This window comes from Periophthalmus magnuspinnatus, chromosome 7, assembly GCF_009829125.3.
Source record: "Periophthalmus magnuspinnatus isolate fPerMag1 chromosome 7, fPerMag1.2.pri, whole genome shotgun sequence".
Taxonomy (NCBI): Eukaryota; Metazoa; Chordata; class Actinopteri; order Gobiiformes; family Gobiidae; genus Periophthalmus; species Periophthalmus magnuspinnatus.
The window spans coordinates 10,818,501-10,825,448 of record NC_047132.1 but is presented as its reverse complement, the minus strand read 5'-3'; positions in this window follow the sequence as shown (position 1 = coordinate 10,825,448).

The window sequence follows — 6,948 nt, the reverse complement described above, 5'->3', positions numbered from 1 at the left end:
TATTGAACCCACAGGGATTAGGGAAATGGAAATGTATGTTCTGCATTTGACCCGTATTTCAGTGTCACTCGGGTTATATGTGTCTGGAGCAGTTGGCATCTTAAAAAGACATAGAAACAACCAGGAAACCCACCCAGGCACAGCAAGAACATGCAAATCTCTGCACTGAAAGGTACAAACTAGGAACCCGGGATCTTCTTGTTGTGATGTGAGAACACGAGCCCCTCAAGTCACTTTGCCTCCTAGAAGTCAGATCTATGGAGAGGCGACCCCACACAGAAGGAATCCATGGTTTCAATATACTAAGCCACAAAACACCAGCAACTGAATATATCTTAGATGAGTTTAATGCCACACTCTGTAATGTATTGGTCAAACAATAAGATCTTGTGAACAATATACAAATATATTACAGTGTTTACAAAATGTTCTGTTTCCCACAAGACAGTGTCATTTCTTACTCTCAGACATAACGTTACATTCTTCACAATAGTTTTTTCATACAGGGTGCGTAACACCCACTCTGGGATGATTTAAAACACTGGTGTAATTTCAAATTGTTGGACTCTGCATTTGATTCTACATGGACTTTGCATTTGATTCTGCTTTGAATTTTGCTGTCCACTGCCTTTAACCCGACTGTAAAATAAACATTTACAGAACGATTCCCGAGCCTCTGCGCCTGTTCTTCTACAACAGAACAGAAACCGACAGAGAAACTTGGTGGAGGATGCGGGCATTATCAACAACTGACTGATTCTTATTTTTTTCTTTCTTACAGGGTTTTCACTGAAGGTGTCAGGTATGTGCCCATCAACGGCCTGAAGTGACGACCCCGTAGTCTCCATACTGACTGACATTCTCCAAAGTAGTGGTCGACCCAAATAAAAGGTGAGCAGAAACCTCTTGTATTGAAATACGGAACTCTGCATATTGGATTCTTTTTTGCTAAATTTAACTTTGTGAGTGTGCCAGACTTTATGCCAATGTGTGAATGATTTTAATATGTATGTTCACAAAGTAAAGACGTTTTGAGAAATAAAAGTGCTAAAGGTACCAGAATATAAAGGCACCGGGTGCCAAGGTAACGAGTATTTACAGAGAATAAATACTGAGGTAACTAAGAGAGGGCCAAGCAAAGCCCACAGTGTGTGTGTATTATTCTTGATTGATTATTGAGTCTAGAATACATGCTGTGTGTTACATATTCTTAAAGGCACCGAGTGCCAAGGCAACAAGTATTTATACAGAATAAATACTGAGGTAACTAAGTGAGGGCCAAGCAAAACCCACGGTGTGTGCGTTTTATTCTTAACTAATTGTTGAGTATGAAATACATGCTGTGTGACATATTTTTAAAGCAACAGTAGTTTGCAGTGTGTGTTGAATGCTTTTGGAGGTGTATGATACACATTCTTAAAGCTACATTAGTTTGCAGTTTGTGTGCTAGAGGCTTTTAAAGGTACTGTGTGACACATATTCTTAAAAAGACATTGGTTTGTAGTGTATGATAGATGCTTTTAACAGCAGAACAGAAACCAACAATCTCCACGGTGTCGATTGGCAAACCGCTCATCCGGAAAGTTACATAGTGTGTCTTTAGAGTAAATATAAGTGACAGTGAGTATGAGCAAAAGGCTAAACAGGTGTGGGAAAGTATGTCTCACGTGCTCATAATCTGTGTCATTGTCCAAGGACCAGATTAGACCAGCGCTGTGTTGACTCATCAGACTATTGATCTGAAAACATTATCTGAGTGTTATATTTACATGAGACATACAGGCACATTCACTCAGACTTAGACGGGGTTATAATGTTTTTGGTTGGCTTTTTTTACCTGGTTTGGACCTGGTTTCTGTTGGCCTAGGTCCTTCATTAGTTCTGGTTAATTCTTGAGTTAGTCCTGGGTTATACCTCGTTCAAATGACTGGTCTAATCCCGTTTATTATGACGTTCTATGGACAGAAGTGCTTTGTGTTTGTTGTGTGCTTGGCTGTGGTCACATGCGCACTCTAAATCAGATTATTACTTGATTTCTGCATAAACTCAAAATTTGATGTGAGGAATCAGAGGGACCATGATCATAACGAAACAGATGATGTTGCTGATGAAAAGGCGCTGTATGGCAAATTATTAGCAAATATATCTTGATAAGAAAACACACACCAATATCAGAGGTGCAAATGTAAGGAGCAGCAACTTCAAACATGAAAAACAAACTGCACAGCCCACTCAGATGGCCCATGTCCAAAATGTTTTATTTTGAGATTATGTTTTAGCAAAAAGCCTTTCATCAGACATTTTTTTCTTTCTATAAAATAAGACATTAAAAACAACTTCAACTGACCAAAATGCTTCACATAAAAGTCAGCAAAAAACAAATATACAGATGACATGATGATACATAGGAAAAAAAACAATAAAACACCAATATATTCTGTCTAGCTAGTGTTAAATGCCAGGGACAAGAGGTGGGTTTTCTGTATTAGAGACTCAGTAGAGATCGGACAAGATCAAGCCACCAGAAAAAAACACAATTTATTTATTGCAGATCCAGTAAAAATCTCATATTGTCTTGTTTTTGTGGACCTAATATCGTGTCTCGTCTCATTCCACTCCAATAATAAGACTTTTTATACTTTCTTGAAATCCCATAGCCCTGGTTTAGACCTGACAGACTCCTGGTTTAGTTCTGGTTTAGTCCTGGTTTAGTTTTGGTTTAGTCCTGGCTTAGTCCTGGTTTAGTCCCAGGTTAGTTGTGGTTTAGTCCCATGTTAGTCCTGGTTTAGTCCCAGGTTAGTTTTGGTTTAGTTCCATGTTAGTCCTGGTTTAGTCCCAGGTTAGTTGTGGTTTAGTTCCATGTTAGTCCTGGTTTAGTCCCATGTTAGTCCTGGTTTAGTCCCAGGTTAGTCCTCATCTTTCTCTGTTCTAGTGCATCTCTTTAATTCCGCACACTCATCATTGTGTTGATCTAAATCCAGAGCCATAATCTGTTTATGAGTCTGATGTCCACGTGAGACATGTCTAAGCACTTATACAGACAGAACGTGAAGTCACCTGACCTGGTTTAGTCCTGTCAAATGTGTCCTCTGCATTTGACCCATCGCTCAGTGTCTCTGGGTCAAGCCTGGAGCAGTGGATAAGTGCTAGTGGATGAAGCTAGGCCTGTTACGATATGAAACGATTTGATCCCTATATATATATATATATATATATATATATATATATATATATATATATATATATATATATATATATATATATATATATATATATAAACTTAAAAACTAAAAACATGAGCTGCAGTAAATTAATGAACCACTTTAGTAGTACTAATTGGAGAAAGAAAAAGACCCCATGATAAATATCATACTCATCATGTCAGGTCTACTTGGAGCCATGATCTTGATGATAGCTAATAGTGATGTGATGTTTGTTTAGTCATGGTTCAGTCCTGGTTCAGTCCTGGTTCAGTCCTGGTTCAGTCCTGGTTCAGTCCTGGTTCAGTCCTGGTTCAGTCCTGGTTCAGTCTTGGTTTAGTCCTGGTTTAGTCCTGGTTTAGTCCTGGTTTAGTCCTGGTTCAGTCCTGGTTCAGTCCTGATTTAGTTCTTGTTTAGTCCAACTGAAGAAGCGACTTGGATGAGCATTGAAACATCTTCGGTCCTACAATTTTTGTCCAGTTGACAAATTTTACTTTTGGCGTTTACTATGGATCAGACATGGCGACTGAGAGATTAGACAATAGTGTCTTGTGCTCATTATAGAGGGACATAACTACAGATCGACCGATATCGTTTTTGTTTTTTTTAAATGGCCAATGCCGATACTGATTGTTTAGAATACAGAATAACCAGTGTCTAATAACCTCTGACAGTATTTTTAGGCTAATATGTTGGGCTGATTTTGATTATTTTACCCAAATTATTTCATTTAAAATTACTTAAGCGTTTTGGGTTTTTTTGGGGGGGCTTTTGTTACCACAAACCAATAAGAGAGCTGTGTAGTCATGTTTTGTGCATTGTATTATGTTGTATCATGTTATGTTAATATGAACTTTTGTGTATTTTTTAGGCAGTAGATTGACCTAAATAAAATTATGACCCATGCTCCTAACAAGGTGCAATTACATTAATTTATTTTAAAAAAATCAGTATAAGAAGTGCATCTTGTTGTGCACCTGCCTCAAACCAAACCCTTGACTCCAATTAACCAATCAGACTGACGCACAGGGGCATAAGAGGATTATACGGGGAAATAATGGACCACTCTCACTCCAGCACATGCAGGACTCAAGACAACAGCCCTGTCGGAAGTACAACTGAGTAAATGTTTTAGTGTGTCGATAATGACATTTCAAATACTGATTTTGAAACCACAATGATGATTAAAGGTTAACTATGCAAGTCGTTCTTATTCTGTAAAGCACTTTGAAATATTTTGTGTAAGTGCTGTACAAATAAACTTACCTTGCCATGATATTGGATGCCAGGAATGTTCCGCAATAGGAATTAAAAGAATTTGCCTAATTGCATTTAGATGTTTCTCCATCCATCCATCCATTTTCTTCCGCTTATCCGAGGCCGGGTCGCGGGGGCAGCAGTCTAAGCAGGGACTCCCAGACTTCCCTCACCCCGGACACGTCCTCCAGCTCCTCCGGTGGGACCCCAAGGCGTTCCCAGGCCAGCCGAGAGACATAGTCCCTCCAGCGTGTCCTGGGTCTTCCCCGGGGCCTCCTCCCGGTGGGACATGCCCAGAACACCTCCCTAGGGAGGCGTCCAGGAGGCATCCTGAGCAGATGCCCGAGCCACCTCAGCTGGTTCCTCTCAACGTGTAGGAGCAGCGGCTCTACTCCGAGCTCCTCCCGTGTGACCGAGCTCCTCGCCCTATCCCTAAGGGTGCGCCCGGCCACTCTGCGGAGGAAGCCCATTTCAGCCGCTTGTATCCGCGATCTTGTCCTTTCGGTCATTACCCAGAGCTCATGACCATAGGTGAGGGTAGGAACGTAGATTGACCGGTAAATCGAGAGCTTCGCCTTCCGGCTCAGCTCCTTCTTTACCACTTCTTTAGATGTTTCTATTGATCAAAAATGTCTGGACTAAACAATCCACTCTTACTAGTGTGGTCGCCTCTCCACTGATCTGACCAGTCACTTTGTGTGGAGGAGTTACCTTTTTATCTCCACAAAGATAGATAAGTTTAATGCTGTGGAACATTCTAGTCAAAGCAATAACATCTCCATAGATACCAGCATGGGTCGTGAGCCTTATACCAGAAAAGTTACATAGTGCACCTTTAAACATTCATTATTTACACAAGACATATTGTGCTTTTGTCTGCTCTGTAGTTAGAATCTCTGACACCCGTGAATCATTATGTTATAATTTACACATTTTATATCATAATATTCATCTAAACGACTTAATAGAAGAAACAAGTTCACTCACTTCTGTGTTAGAAAACTGTGGTGTCCAATGGGAGCAGACGTCGCCATAAACGTCATCACAACAAAGAGCCACAGAGCTGCCGGCGCCCCCTACGGACAGCTGCATATCACACTAGCAAGTAGCAGATTTTTTCCTTTTGAACCAAAATGACTACATGACACTGCCAAATCTTATGTGTATCACCGATTAAGAAAATAAAATTGGAGAACAAAGTAAGTATAGAAGAGTGGAGTGGAGTCTTGAAAATAAGCGATTATAAAATACTATAAAATGGTTAAAAGCTCTGAAAAGTCGATCTTACTGGGTCTGATTTAAGGAATTTATTTCATTTCATGGTTTCAAGATCTTAATTAAGTGAACTACCAGTGGATAAAGTGAAAATAATTATGTTTCAACAACTTTTTTATTCAAGTTTAAACGATTTGAAACATGATCAAAGTTCAAATGTCTCTGTGTGAAAACAAAGGCTTACGACTGTATTATGAGCATGTTAGTTTGAATGGGATTAGGCCTGTGCTCTAAAAGGATCAGGGGCTGTTTAACGCCTTATGTAACTATGCTCTCGGTAAGAAGCATGTTTAAAGCTGCTCTATGGAACATTTCTGGAGTAGAGTCCACCACCTGCTTGTCTCTATGGAGATGTTATTGCTTTGAATGTTCCACACTATGGCTCTAAACCTAAATCTCCATACATAGTGTCAAGCAGGTGAGTCAGCCAGGGGAAGTTACAAGTCAGATCTGTGGAGAGGTGTCCATGCTCACAGTAAGAATGTATGTTTTTTAAATATATTTTTGGTCTATAAAGCCCACATGCTAGATAGGTTTGTTTAATGCCTTACTGTGGAACATTCCAAGCAAAGAAATACAGTATCTATGGAGACAAGCCTGTGGCGTTCTCCCTACTGAAAAGTTACATAGTACACCTTTAAAGAGCCACCCAACTATGGAAACCAATATTGACTTAAACAGGTTTAAACTAGACAGGACTTAACCAGGACTTAACCAGGACTTAACCAGGACTTAACCAGGACTTAACCAGGACTTAACCAGGACATAACCAGGACTTAACCAGGACTTAACCAGGACTTATCCAGGACTTATCCAGGACTTAACCAGGTCTAAACCAGGGCCAGACCAGGCCAAAATCAGGTCCAAACCAGATATAAACCAGGATCAAAGCAGGACTAAAAACAAGGCTAAACTGAATGTAGAACAAAACCAAGTATCAGCCAGGTCTGAGCAAGGACTAAACCAGGTTCAAACCAGGTTCAAACCAGGTCTAAACCAAGTCTAAACCAGGTCTAAACCAGGTCTAAACCAGGTCTAAACCAGGTCTAAACCAGGTCTAAACCAGGTCTAAACCAGGTCTTAACCAGGTCTAAACCAGGTCTAAACCAGGTCTTAACCAGGTCTAAACCAGGTCTAAACCAGGTCTAAACCAGGTCTAAACCAGATCCAATATTTACAAGCTGCTGTGTTTCTGCATTTGTGAAAATAACTGTGG